Source organism: Camelus bactrianus, chromosome 6 (assembly GCF_048773025.1).
Source record: "Camelus bactrianus isolate YW-2024 breed Bactrian camel chromosome 6, ASM4877302v1, whole genome shotgun sequence".
Taxonomy (NCBI): domain Eukaryota; kingdom Metazoa; phylum Chordata; class Mammalia; order Artiodactyla; family Camelidae; genus Camelus; species Camelus bactrianus.
Genome location: NC_133544.1, coordinates 30,521,772 through 30,537,022, shown reverse-complemented (window position 1 = coordinate 30,537,022; position 15,251 = coordinate 30,521,772). Strand labels below are relative to the sequence as shown.

At 36.7% G+C, this 15,251-nt stretch overlaps 1 protein-coding gene across 4 annotated transcripts in view; it reads left to right on the top strand.

Moving 5' to 3' along the window:
• The first annotated feature begins 2,596 nt into the window (after positions 1 to 2,596).
• Positions 2,597 to 15,251, top strand: part of PALS1 (protein associated with LIN7 1, MAGUK p55 family member) — a 78,521-nt gene continuing 65,866 nt past the window's right edge. The window contains exon 1 of one of the 4 annotated variants that reach the window (XM_074365365.1): positions 2,597 to 2,791. The gene's annotated coding sequence lies outside the window, so the exon portion shown is untranslated. Of the gene's footprint in view, positions 2,792 to 2,857; positions 3,228 to 15,251 lie in introns of those variants that run through there. The other 3 variants (XM_074365367.1, XM_074365366.1, XM_074365368.1) reach the window with 3 other exon arrangements.

Below are 15,251 nucleotides of genomic sequence, written 5' to 3'. Positions count from 1 at the left end.
TTTTTTTAAATCTATTTTTATATATAGTGGCTAACATTTTTAAATCTCAAACTCCCAATTCCGTCCCACCCCCTTTCCCTGGCAACCACAAGATTGTTTACTATGTCTGTGAGTCTGTTACTGTTTTGTAGATGAGTTCACAGTCAATATTTTTAACTAGATTTATGAAAGGTTAAGAAGTACTATCAAATATCAAAATAATAACTAAGCCCAATAAAATTAGAAAAGCTCATGGTTTGTTGATTTCTTTTTTGGTGTTTAAAAATTTTTTTTAGGTATTTAATAATTAATGTGCCTACTAATTTGTTTCATAACTTCTCATATATGTGAATCAGTGAGTATTCTTTTAATTTACATTATTTCTGATCAATTGGTTCACATAATTATAAAGTGATTAGGCTATTAATTCAGTTTTGAAAACTCGGATGTCACTAGCACATGGAGGATAAAACCAAAGGGATAGATTTGCCTTAGTTAAGGATTTCAAATATAATGGTTAATGGTAGAATCTTGAAAACTGAGATTTCAGACCTGTTGCAAATGGCTGAAATATAATATTAATGTATTTCCTCCAAGCTTTTAATGAAATAAAATAGTTCAACACTTTATTACATCAACCTGTAATAGAAGCTGCTGTTAGATGTTAGGTTAAGCAGACATCAAGATGAGGAAGGAGAAAGGGTACTTACTATGGTTATTCTCCTTCCCATCACACACTTGATTTACAGTTTGGCTTTATTACTCATCCAAAGTGCTTAGTTACACATTTGCCAGGGTGATTCAGTGGGTAAATTATTTTGTGACAAAGATAAACAACCCCTCTGACATGGGGGTTTAAACCACAGATTACCCATTGCATTCTATTTGGGGATGAATATTATATTTTCTTCATACCCCTATGCTATTCATGTTAGATTCCATATGCAGAGGCTACCAGAATCTTAAAACTAGGAAAAGAAAAAAGTAGTTAGCTTGGAAAATGACACATGAGAAAATTTAGGCCCAGGACACTTGTCAGGCATTCAAATCATAAAAGTGGTTAATATCAAAGCTAAAACTCAAACCCAATCACCCTGCCTCCAGTTTCCATGCCTTCCATTCTTCCAGCTACCCTTCATTTTTTGCACAGGAGGCCAGTAATTTGAGTGATTTGAAGATACTGGGAATGGCTCTATTCACCAGAGAACAAAATTTTTTATTTGCCATAGGTTCTATACTCATTTAAGATGAAAATACCTTTAGGAAAGAAAAATAATAATACTTGTATAGCACTTAACAAAGGAATTCCCACATATTTTGAGGTCAGTAGCTGCTCTCTCACAGATAGTGGTCATCATTTTATTAGGAGGGGGTCGTATTACAGAGGAGTCCAAGCAGCCGGGGAAGCAAAGCTAGGTAGCTGGAGGGTTCATTTGGGTGGGGTGTTTTGCAAAACTGCTTTAGGCCAGGCAATTGTAAGGGATGCGTAAAGAGAGACTACTTTCTAAGAGGCCATTTCTTTGAACAGGTAGATCAGTGATTCTTAACTGGAGGTGAGTTTGTTCCCCAGGCGACCTTTGAAAGCGTCTAGAGACATTTTTGATGGTCACAAATAGGGGTAGTGGTGCTACTGGTATCCAGTGGGTAGAGACCAGGGATGCTGCTAAACATCCTAAATTGCATAGGTCAACACAATGAAGAATTATTTGCCCCAAATGTCAGTAGCGCTGAGTTGAGAAACCTGGAACTAGAAGGGGAAAAATACATCGAAGAACTAAAGGAGACTTCTTGAATCATTACTTATTTTATGCATTTAAGAACTTAGAAAAAGGAATAGGTCTCTTTCTCGCTTGCTCTCGCTCTCTCTTTCACACACACTAACCTTTTTTTTTTTTCCTTTTCCCTTTCCTTTTGGATATGGCTAACAGTTTGTAGGGAATCCTGGAGACTATCTAGATTTCCTTGCTCTGGATGTGGGTTGACTCAAGTACTTGAGTTTCGTGAAACAGCTGTGGCCCTTGGCATCCTTCCTTTCTGGTTTTCAGAACTCGGTCTCAGCTACTAGCTTTGTGGACCCTTCCATGGTCGCAGAGGATTCTTTTGTCGGACACTACACACATCCAGGTGTTCAGGTATGTCATGGTTCTTTTTCAAGCAAATGTTAGATTGTGCTTCACAGGACATGAGGAATCGCCTCAAGGGGAAACGCATTTTCTTCAAGGGCTGACGGACATTCAGCGAGAGAAGAAAGGTCTGTGGAGCGTTAGCCCGCTCCCACTGCGTCTTCGGGAAACCTCACGTCCTCACATAACCTGGCCCGCGGGCTCTATCCCAGACCGGTTCCCGAGCGCCCGAGAGCCCGAAGCACCTCGCGTTTTCCACTTAGAGGCGCGCGAGTGCGCGCGCGACCGGCCGCTCGGGAGCAGCGGGGCCGACCAATGAGCGGGCCCTCTTTCCGCGCCGGCTCGGGATTGGGCGAACCGCGCCAGCTTCTGCGCCTAATCGCGGGCGGGCGCGCGGAAGAGCGACTGGGATAGGCGCGCCAGCTGCGCCAGAGTCCCGGGGGCGCGTGCGCGGTCTCGCGGCTGCCGCGGGGGCCGGTCTCGCGCGGTCTCGAGGTGGAGTCGCTGGCGGCGGCGGCGACGGCGGCGACTGGCGGTGGGGCGGGGGCGGGGACTAAGGATTGTGAGGTGGGGAATCGCGAGTTTCTGGATTCTTTATCCAGTTTTTTAAGTGCGGCTGGAGAGCTGCTGTTCCTGCAGTGTTTAGGAGCGGCCGGGGCGGGAAGAGCGGCGGCCGCCGTGGCGCGGAGGTAAGACGCGGACCGGCAGCGGCTCGGTGTGGAGGTCTTAATCAACAGGTCCCGGCGAGCGGGCGGGGGAGGGGCGGCGGGGCTCGCCCCCTCCCCCGCGAGCTGGGCCCGGGCGGGACCCGGGCTGCTTCTCCCGCCGCTCCAGGCAGCGGGAGCTGCGCCGGCCGTGGAGGGCGTGAGCCCAACCTTTGTCCCCCGGAGGAACGCTGTCTGGCGGTGCCCGCTCCCTCTGCCTTGGCGAGCAACCCGCCTTGGCGGGGGCTCCAGCCCGTCCGGCCCGAGTTGCAGGGAGTCGCCTGTTCTCTGCGCCCCCGCCCCCGAGTTCGCGACTCCCAGGACTCCCTCCAGGACGGGTCCGGGAAATCCGTGGGGCGAAGAACACTTTCCTTTAGGAGGCGGAATGTAGTCGGCGTTCCCCTGCCTGACTCAGCTCCTGGTATTCGGCTTCTCGTTGCATTCTTTAAACAAATAAACAAACAGTTCCTACTTCCTTGTAACCATTTTTAAAGAAAAGCCTAATCTCGTTCATGGTTTCTGATAAGTTTAAGTTTGCAGGGTGAACTTTGAAGCCTGTAAATTGTTGTAAGCTGCTTTTAATTGAAAGGCGCTTTAAACAATCTTTGGTACAGATTATGTAACTTTCTAATAATAATAATTCACCTTCTGTTTGGTTGTTTGACATACAGAAAGGTGTTCAGAATTTAGGTTTCAGTCGAAAGGTTTTTCTTGGCAGCTGGCGTTCAAATTAGTATATAGTGTGTGTTTTATCTCCGTACTCGTTTAGAATTGTTGAGAATTTGGATTTGGAAAGCCCATAGAACAAGAATTTTGAAATTTTGATTTTACTGACAAGGTAAAAGGCGTTAATATTGCTAATTTTTTAAAAAGTCATATGTGTTAATGATAGTATTCTAACTGTTTTTGGATAATACCAGAAGTTAATAGCCTATTAAATTCTACAGTAGTAACAAATGGCATGTTGGTTATTGGTGTCTTTGAAGTATAAGTATTGGTGGTAATGAAATTGTTAGGTAAGCTTTTTTGGATTATGAACTATTTTTTTTTTTACTAGATCCCTGTGGACTTGGCATATTACAAGCTTTAAGAGGCTTTTTAAACTATTGTAGCAGGCGGAAGCTATTAAATTATAATGTAGGAACTTTATAGATGAAATAGGCAAAAAATACGGAAAGCATTTCATCATTTTATCTTTGTTAAAATAAAATTAAGTAAACCTTACCATATATTTGAATGACTTTTGCCTGACAGACCTGAACTTGATAAGATGGGCTCATTAATAATATTAACTTGTTTTAGAAAGTTAAAATGTGAAAGGATATAAAAGTTTTACCTGAGGGTTACCCAAGTCAGTACTACTGGAGCTTAGGAGTTTATATATTCTTTCTGAATTATTATCTTAACTAAAAAGCTCATCACAGACATACCAAGAAATTTGATCTATTTTATGTATCAGTATTCTAGTTGAGTTGGAAATAACCTTAGTAGTTGTATGTATAGCCTAACCTCTTCATTTTCCAGGAAAAGGAAAGTGAGGTTTATGGACAGACGAGTTAGTGGCAGAGTTGAAACTAAATGCTAAAATGTTTGCCTTCAGATTCCAAGTACAGTGTTCTTTTCACTATATACTATTGTTAAATAAACCAGTAAGTTACCCTTCTCAAAATCATACATGGACCAAGCAGGGTTGATTTTTTTTTCCTTTTCTTTTTTAAATAACTGCTAACCACAGTTAATTCATTCCCTTACTGAAGGGTTGTTTTCAATTTTTCAGTATTTCAAACAATGTATAATGAACATCCTTGTGCGTGTCTCCTTGAACACATGTATGAAGTTTTCTCTAGAATGAATTGCTGGGCCATAGGTTGATGTGTATGTTCAACTTTACTACCTGCAGCCAAATTATCCTCTGAAGTTGTATCAGTTTACATTCCTGTCAGTAGTTTATGAGTCATCCTTGTCCACACTTGGAATTGTCAGGTTGGCATTGTCAAATTTTTAAATTTCTGCCAATCTGATGAGTGAGAAATATGTTTATTTTCTTTCTTTCACAAAGATTTCAACTTTAATTTATGTGAAATAAAATTAACTATTTTTGTTGTACAATTGTTTTGACAATTGTGTAGAGCTGTGCAACTACCAAAATCGAGATACAGAACAGTTCCACCACCTGAAATTCCCTTGAGCTACTCTTTTGTAGTCAACTGTTTCCCCCACCCTATAACCCTGGTAGCTAATGGTTGCTGTCTTTCCTTATAGTTTGTCTTTTCTAGAATATCAGGTAATGGAATCATACAGTATTTAACCTTGAGTCTGGTTTGTTTCATTGATCATAATACATTTGCTTGTTCATCCATGTTGCTGAGTGTATCAGCAGTTCTTTCTGTTTTATTGCTGAATGTAGTAGTCCATTGTGTGGATGTATCACAGTTTTTGTTTATTCATCCACCAGTTGAAAGACATTTGAGTTTTTTGTTTATTTGGACTATGAATAAAGTTGTTGTAAATCTTGCCAACAGGTTTTTGTGTGAAACATTAGTCTTCATTTCTTTTAGGTAAGCACCTAGAAGTGAAATTTCTAGGTCATGTGGGAAGTGTATGTTTAACTTTATTTAAAAAAGCCAAAAAACTATAGTAGGCAGAATAATGGCCCACAAAGATGTTCTGATCCCTGGAACCTGTGAATAAATGAGGTTACATGGCAAAGGTGAATTAAAGATGCAGATGGAATTAATCATCTGACTTTAGGGGGTTTATTCTGGGATTATCCAGGTGCGCCCAGTGTATCACAAAGGTCCTTAAAATGGAAAGAGAATTAGTAGAGTCAGAAAGATGTAACAATGGAAGCAGGACCAGAGAAATGGCAGAGTTCCTTGTTTTGAGGGTGGAGAAGTAGGGACATGAGCTAAGGAATGTTGTGTTCTCTAGAAGCTGGAAGAAGCCAGGAAATGGATTAACCTTTAGAACCCCCAGAAAAGAATGTAGCTCTGCCAACACCTTGCTTTTAGCCCAGAGAGACTTGTGTCGGATATTTAACCTACAGGACTGTAAAATAATAAATTTATGTTGTTTTAAGCCACTAAGTTTATGGTAGTTTGTTACAGCAGCATCATAGGAAACTTCACTGTAAAACTGTTGTCCAAATAGGCTGAACCACTTCGTATTCCCACTAGAAATGTATAAGTGTTAAGTTACTTTACATCTTTGTCAGCACTTGGTATGATGAGTCTTTTTAATTTTAGTCATTCTAATAGGTTTGTAGCAGTATCTCATTGTGGTTTTTATTTGCATTTTTCTTATGAATAATAATGATAAGCATCTTTTCTGTGCTTATTTGCCAACTGTTAAATCTCTTCCCATTTTAAATTTAATTTTGCTGTCTGGTTTTGAGAGTTCTTTATACGTGATTTGCAAAGATTTTCTCCCAGCCTGTGGCTTGCCTTTTGCATCCTTCTTAACAGTGTCTTTTGAAGTACAGAAGTTTTAAATTTTGATGAAGTGCAAAGTACCAGTATTTTCTCTTATGGCTCTTACTTTTGATACTGTGTAGAACAACTCTTTGCTTAACCCAAAGTCACAAAGATTTTTCTCCTGTGTTTTCTTCTAAAAATTTTGTATTTTACATTTAGATCTTTGTTACATTTTGTGTTAATTTTTGTGTAAAGAGAGGTTTAGATTGAATTTATTTGTCAAGTTGTTCAATGACCATTTGTTAAAAAGATGATTCTTTCTCCATTGAATCCCCTTTGTCTCTTGGTCAAAAACCGTTTGACTACATTTATGTGGGTCTGTTTCTAGACTCTTGTGTTCCATTGATCTATTTGTCTATGTTTTTTTGCCAGTATTAGTGTTTTGGTTACTGTAGCTTTAAAATTAAGTCTTAAAACCAGGTAATGTGAGTTCTCCAACTTTATTATTCTTTCAAAATTGTGTTAGCTGTCTTAGTTCTTTTGCTTAAATTTTAAAATCAGCTTGTTGACATGAAAAAAAATTTCTGCTACGATTTTGATTGAGATTGTGTTTAATCTATAGATCAACTTGATAATTGACATCTTAACAAGATAGAGTTTTCAATCTCTGAACATGGTATTTCTCCCTATTTGTTTATGTCTTTGATTTCTTTCATGAGTGTGCTGTAGTTTTCAACATATAGATCCTGCAAATGTTTTATTAGATCTATACCTAAGTGTTTAAATTTTTTAGTCTTTTGTAAATAATCACTTTTAAGAACTTGGGCTTCCAGTTGATCATTGCTACTATGTAGAAATATAATTGATTTTTGTGTATAGACTTTGTGTCCTGAGTCTTTTTTTTTTCCCCTAAACTCATTATTACTTCTAGGAGTTTTTTTTTTTTTTCTGTAAATTTTTTGAGGTTTTCTAAGGAGACAGTCATGTCATCTATGAATAAAGAAATGTTCCTTTCTTTCTGGTATGTCTTTTTTTTTTTTTTTTCTTTCTTACCTTTTGCACTGGCTAGGAGTTCCAGTGAGATGTTGAATAGGAGTGTTAAAAGGGAATATCCTTGCCATGAAGCATTGTTTTTCACCTTTAAAATATGTTACATGTAGGTCATTTTATTGATTCTCTAAATCAGATTAAGGAAGTTTCCTTCTGAGGTTGCTGAGGGTTTTTTGTTTTCTAAATCATCAATGGATGTTGAATTTTGTCAGATACCTTTCTTCACCTATTGAGGTGATCATGTTGATTTTTTCCTTTAATCTGTTAATATGGTGAATTACGCTGACTGGTTTTCAAATGTTGATGCAGCCTTGCATGTTTCTGGGAATAACTCCTGAGTTGTTGCAAACCAATCATTTTGGATTATTTTTCTTTGACATTAGCATTTTTCTTAAAAATAAAGAAGGAAACAATATAATACTTTGTGAATCAAAGTGTTTATAAAGTCAGAGGAATCAATATTCGTTAACAGTTGTGTACATTTTACATGTTGGTAGGACTTAAGTTTTCTTGATCGATCTATACTGGAGTTTGTAGACTGTACTTTACCACTAGAGGATCTTGTTTAAAATTACTAAATGAAGAAAGGAAATATTATTTGTAACACTATAACCAAACAATCCTTATGATGACTTAATTTAGGCAAGTTGTTTAAATGTATTTGGATAGTGGAGTATATTTTGAATGAAGATGATATTTAATTAGGAGATTATTACGTGGAATGAAACAGTGGGAATTTCACAACAACAGAATAAAACAGGCTTCTTCCTCAACACCAGAAAATTAACTATAGAACCTTGAGTAATCATATGAATGTTTGGCATGGTCCAAGTATAAAGTATTCAGTGACTGCATTAAATCAAAAAGTATGACTTGAAATATAAGATAAAGTACTTGTAAGGAAAAGCCAGGCTCTGTTTAGCTATGCTGAAGATGTTCTTTCATGAAAAAGTGGGTACATTGTAAAAAGATGCATGGTTATTAAATATATTTTAATATTTTAAATTGTGAGGTTTTTCCTTCATCAGTTCAGACTATAGAAGAGTTTTTTTGTTTTTGTTTTTTTTGACATGTAGTTGATTTACAATGTTAGTTTCAGGTGTACAGCAAAATGATTCGGTTATATGTATTCGTACATGTATTTTTTTCAGATTCTTTCCTATGTTATTACAAGAAATTGAATTAGTTCTGTGTATACAGTAGCTCCTTGTTGTTTACTTATTTTATATATAGTAATATGTATCTGTTAATCCCAAACTCCTAATTTATCCTTCCCCTACCCTTTTCCCTTTGGTAACCATAGTTTGTTTTCTATGTCTGTGGGTCTATTTTTGGTTTGTAAATAAGATTTGTATCATTTTTCTTAGATTCCACATAAAGTGATATCATATGATATTTGTCTTTCCCTGACTTGCTATGATAATCTCTAGGTCTGTCCATGTTGCTGCAGATGGCATTATTTCATTCTTTTTTATGCTGAGTAATATTCCACTATATACACATACACATACATACATACATACACACACACCACATCTTTATGTAGTCATCTGTCAGTGGGCATTTAAGTTGTTTCCATGTCTTGGCTATTGTAAATAGTGCTGCTATGAACATTGGGGTAAATGTGTCTTTTTGAATTATAGTTTTCTCTGGATATATGCCCAGCAGTGGATTTATATGGTAAGTTTATTTTTAGTTTTTTAAGGAACCTCTATAGTGTCCTCCATAGTGGCAGCACTGTTTGCTACCAGAAAACTACTAGAGCTCATCAGTGAATTCAGTAAAGTTACAGAATACAAAATTAATATACAGAAATGAGTTGCATTTCTATACACTAACAGCAAAATATCAGGAAAAAAATTAAGGAAACAATCCCATTTACCATCACATCAAAAAGAATAAAATACCTAGGAATAAACCTACCTAAGAGGGTGAAGAACTGGTACTCCAAAAACTATGAGACACTGATGAGAGAAATTGAAGATGACACAAACAGATGGAAAGATACACCATATCCTTGGATTGGAAAAATCAATATTGTTAAAATGGCCATACTACCCAAGGCAATATACAGATTCAGTGCAATTCCTATCAAATTACCAATGACATTTTTCACAGAACTGGAACAAAAATGTTTTAAATTTGTATGGAAATGCAAAAGACCTTGAATAGCCAAAACCATCTTAAGGAAGAAGAGTGGAGCTGGAGAAATCACTCTCCCTGACTTCAGACTATACTGCAAAGTTACAGTAATCAAAATAGTGTGGTAGTGGCACAAAAATAGACACATAGGTTAATGGAACAGGAGAGAAAGTCCAGAAATAAACCCACAACCTTATGGTAAATTAATCTACAAAAAGGAAGCAAAACCATACAACAGGGAAAAGATAGTCTCTTCAATAAATGCACAGCTACATGTAAAAGAATGAAATTAGAGCATTCTCTAACACCATGTACAAACTCAAAATGGATTAAAGATTCAAGTGTAAGACCGGATATTATATAACTCCTAGAGGAAAACACAGGCAGAACACTCTCTGACATAAATTGCAGCAGTATTTTTTTCAAACCAACTCCTAGAGTAATGGGAATAAAAGCAAAAATAAACAGATGGGACCTAATTAAACTTAAAGGCTTTTGCACAGTAAAGGAAACCATAAACAAAATGAAAAGACAATCTACAGAATGGGAGAAAATACCTGCAAATGACACAGTAGACAAGGGACTAATTTCCAGAGTATACAAATAGCTCACTTAGCTTGATATCACACACACAAAAAAAACCAATCAAAAAAATGGGCAGAAGACCTAAATAGAACATATCTCCAAAGAAGACATCCAGATGGCCACAAGGCACGTGAAAAGATGGTCAGTATCGCTAATTATTACAGAAATGCAAATCAAAACTGCAGTGAGGTATCACTTCACACCAGTCAGAATGACCATCGTTAAAAAGTCTACTAATAAACACTGAAGAAGGTGTGGAGAAAAAGGAACCCTCCTACAGTGTTAGTGGGAATGTGAATTGGTGCAGAAAACAGTGTAATTTTGAAGAACAGTTTCAGTAACTTCATAATCAAGCTGTTTAATTTTATCATTTCTATAAATTTGAGCTTATATGATTTAACTAGTATACAAATTCAAGCAGATTCTCTCGTACAATTTTAAAGTTCCTCCTTAGGTTAATTAGTTGTCTCAGAAACCCCATTGAAGTTTTGAGGCTTCTGAGGTTCTTGGCATTTTTGAACCTTTAAGGCAGTGGTTGACAAATTTCTATAAAAGGCCAGATAGTAAATATTTTAAGCTTTGCAGATCATATCACTTCTGTTGCAGGTACTCAACTCTGCTGTTACAGTGCAAACAAATGTGACTATATTCCAGTAATTTTACTTACAAAAACAGGATATGCTTGATTTGGCCTAGGGGCTTAGTTTGCCTACTTTGGTTTTGGGCAGAAAGTCAGCATTAGAAATGAAAATAATTGTAGTAATGTAGCAGAAAGATGCTTAGGATCGGCTAAAGCGGAAGGTATACTGTACTGTAATTCCCAGCCAAGCCCTCACTTTCCTTATCTTTAATGTGTGGCCATCTCAGAAGATGATTGGAAAAACTAAAATAAGGTGTGGAAGGCACTGAGCAAAATATTCTGACACGTAGTAAATAATAAGTATTTCCTCCCTCCACCCCACTGTTTTATGGTATTTTACAGCTCATATCTGATTAATTATTCCAAATATTAGAAATTATAGTTGCGTTTATAGTTATAGCTAATTTGTCTTTTGAATTACACTTTTTGGGAATGTACGTTATAACTACTTGGCTTCACAATAGTATCAGAAACTTCACATGAAAAAATTGAGAATTTGTGTTGAAATATATTTCATGTTTTGAGAGTTTTACATTGTCACAGAAAATGTTTGATGTCACATAAAATGCATTACTTTAATTTGACCTATTTATATAGTTTTTGTGCTTCAGAACTGCCTTTGGATTGCATTCATTTAAATTAATTGACTGCCTCCTATGAGTGAACTGAACTGGGTGCTGTGCTAGGATTTGGTTGCACTTAAAGAGTACCCATATTTAGGTACTTATTTTTGTGTAATATTTAGGATATAAGGGAAGCTTCAGAAAATTGTCTTTTCTTTCTTTCTGAGTTTCTGTCAAGATAGAGCTGGATTTGAGATTTTTAACTCCTCCCCCCTCCAAAAAACCTATGCTCCTTCACAGATCAGAGGCAGAGATGCCATGTAGGTGGCTGTTGGAATAATTTTGTCCTAGTAGCAGAACTGGGGTTGGAGCTCTTCTACCAGACTTAGAAACTTTTCAGTATTCTTTTCATTGCACCATTGCCTGGTTTGTTAGCTCTGTTGTTACCTGCTTCTGGACTCCCAGAAATCTAGTTTTCCTGTCCCACATTTTCCATTTCCCCTCTAAAGCTTAAACAGAAGTTGCTGCAAAGTCTTATCAGGGTTTGCTAAGAAAGCTTTATATTATTGTTTGAATACAGTTAGAGCTTAGAATATAATTTTATTATAATTAATGTGAAAGAAAACTTGCTATTTTTAAGCAGATTTTTAAAATTTTGCTTTACATTGGTTATATTATCTGTATGATATTTATATATCAGATGTTGGGGTTTTTTTGTTCTACAAGTAATGATCATTCACTTTTGCACACTTTTGTCTGCCTCAAATTTCCTAACTAGTTTATTCAGAAAATTAGAGGTAAATACTGAATATTTACAATGTGGAGACTTTGGGCAGGACATAGAGAAGTATTAGATGAAGTCACTGCCCTCAAAGGTCTAATTTTGAAGTAAGTGTGAACAGTCCCTTAGAGATTAGGTTGTATTAAGATAATTTATTAGTTGTTTGAGGCAGAATCACAGAATTGCTCAAATAATATGGAAATGAGTTTTAGGAGTGTATTTATAATGTCATAGAATGAGAAGTTTTTGTTTTTTTTTTAAATAATGTGCCACAATTCATTTAACTGTATTACTGTTGGTGGACCTGTGAGTTGTTTCTAGTTTTTGGTTATTATGAGTAATGTTACCGTGAAGCTTCCTGTATGTTTATTTATCATGGTGTATATGTTTCTCTAGGGATCTGGCCCCTAGTATAGTAGCCACTAGCCACATGTGACTAAATTTAAATTAACTAAAGTTAAAAATTCATCTCTTTAGTTGCACTAGCCACATTTCAAGTGCTTGATAGCCACATATGGCCAGTGGCTATGTTGTTGCACAATGCAGATATAGAATATTTCCATTATTGCAGAACATTGCTGTTCTAAAGTATATTATTGGAAATGAAGTTACTGGATGATACGATATGGGCCTGGTCAACTTACCAGATAATGCCATACTCTTTTTCAGTGTGATTCATTTTAATAATATATATTTCCATTACCAAACTATTGAGTTTCTTCAAATTGTCTTACACTGAAAACTGTATAAATTCCACTTGATAAATACTGGACATGTAAAGTTAACTGTCTGTTAATCTTCTGTGAATCTTACGGTCATTTGGGTCCTTCCCCTGAAACACACAACACACTCTGTTGTGCATATACCATCAAGGAATTCATGGAAATTAGATCATGAACCCCAGATTTCAACCACTGACTTACATGATTCATCTCAGGACTATACAAGAAACCTGGAGATATTTTTCAAAATCATGATTCACTTAAAAGTAATCAGTAGATACCTAAGAGTTTCTGAAAGGAAATTTGATGATTTTGTAGACATCTTAAAGGGACAGTTTTTTCTTTTATACCTTACCCTTTTATACTTAAATTTTGTAGTGAGAGTAGTAGTTCATTTGGCGAAATCACAGTACTTTTTGCTTTCCCCTAACTCCTACTCAGAACTCTATCCTCTGCCCATCACTTAATGTGTTATGTGATATGTCAAATCCTTTGTATACAGTTTTAAGTACTAACAACTTTGTGAGAGAACACAGGCTCAGAGAGATTGTTTTATCCACAGTCCTATTTTAAGTGATAGCAAGAATTTGAATTCAGTTCGTTTGACTCCAGAGCACTTGGATTTTTCTACTTTGTATTTTAGCCTGTGTTAAGACTTACATTGTTCAACACTTTTTTTTGTTAAGATTAAAATCTTTTTTAGGAAGACCATCTTTGAGTTCGTGTTTAAGTTGTACTTGAAAGTGAAGAACTTTGAATCTGTAAATTGTCAGTTCCTTAAGGGTTGGGGTTGTGTCTTTTTATTTTAGTATCTCACTGCTTAATATGGCACATAGTAAATGCATGTTATCAGTTTGCACTTTTTAACTATTTACTTGTTTAAGCCTTAGCCTTATTTGTGAGTTTAATCCCAGAGACTGAATTAACCTAGTCACCTGAGAGATTTTTGAGATTCAAAACAATTCCATTTATCCTGTGTTGGCCATACACGTGTCTAATGATGGGGAGTGTTCTCAGTTAACTTTCTTTACAAAGATATGAAGAGATGAATTTGCTAATGGCTTTTTCTTGCTTTTCTGTGGGCCCTACCGATAGACATTATAGTTACAAACCTTGCATTGATTAAGTACCCAGACTATAGAGTCAGACTTGTGCTGAAATACCTTCTTGACTTGTGTGTAACTCTGGGCAGGTTAACCTGTGAAAGTCTGATTTCTTCTCTGCAGAATGGAGGTTGTATTAGTGCCTGATTCACAAGGCTATAGGACAATGAGGTATCACCTCACACCAGTCAGAATGGCCATCATTAAAGTCCACAAACGATAAATGCTAGAGAGGGTGTGGAGAAAAGGGAATCCTCCTACACTATTGGTGGGAATGCAGTTTGGTGCAGCCATTATGGAAAACAGTATAGAGATTCCTCAAAAAGCTAGAAATAGACTTACTACATGATCCAGCAATCCCATTCCTGGGCATATATCTGGAGGGAACTCAAATTTGAAAAGATGTAAGCACCCCAATGTTCATAGCAGCGCTATATACAATAGCCAAAGCATGGAAATAACCTAAATGCCCACCAACAGATGACTGGATAAAGAAGCTGTGGTATATATATATAATGGAATACTACTCAGCTATAAAAAGAATAAAATAATGCCATTTGCAGCAACATGGATTGATCTGGAGAATGTCATTCTAAGTGAAGTAAGCCAGAAAGAGAAAGAAAAATTCATGTATCATATGTGGAATCTAAAAAGGTAAAAGGAGACACTAATGAATTTATCTGTAAAAGAGAAACTCAGAGACATGGTAAACAAACTTAACGGTTACTGGGGCAGGGTTGGGGGTTTGGTAGGGGTGGGAAGGGATGAACTGGGAGTTCTAGATTTGCAAATACTAACCTATATATAAAGCAGATAAATAAAAAAATTCTATATAGCACAAAGAACTATATTCAACATCTTGTAGTAATCTATAATGAAAAAGAATATGAAAACAAATGTATGTATGTATATGTATGACTGAAAGAAACATTATGCTTTGCACCAGAAATTGACACACTGTAGCTGACTATATTTCAGTTTAAAACAAAAGAAAAAGAAAAAGAAGGCTGTAGGAAAGGAAAAACCTTTTTCTCTTTTTTTCTGGATTCACTGTCTGCAGCCCTGCAGATTAAACTGACAAAAGACAGATTAACAGGAGAAATTGTTTATTATGTATGCATATGGAGGCCTTCAGAAAAGAGAAGACCAAAGCAGAGAGACTGAGTGATAAATTGTGGAATAGTGACAAGATAAACGAAAAGAGGCTTTTAGGGGTTGAAAATTGTGGGAAGGTGAATATGTAGTGGGGAACTAAAGGAATATAAAGGTTATTTTAGTAAGGTTTGTTATGCAGATTTAAGTTGGTTTCTTCTCCATTGATAAGAGTCAACTCCCCGGTTTGAGTCCTCTTTCTGGTACCTTTACAAATGGAAATTTGTGTTACCTTTAAAAAGGGAAATTTATGCCCTGCTTTTTGAACCTGATAGGGAAGGGCAGAGAGGGTTT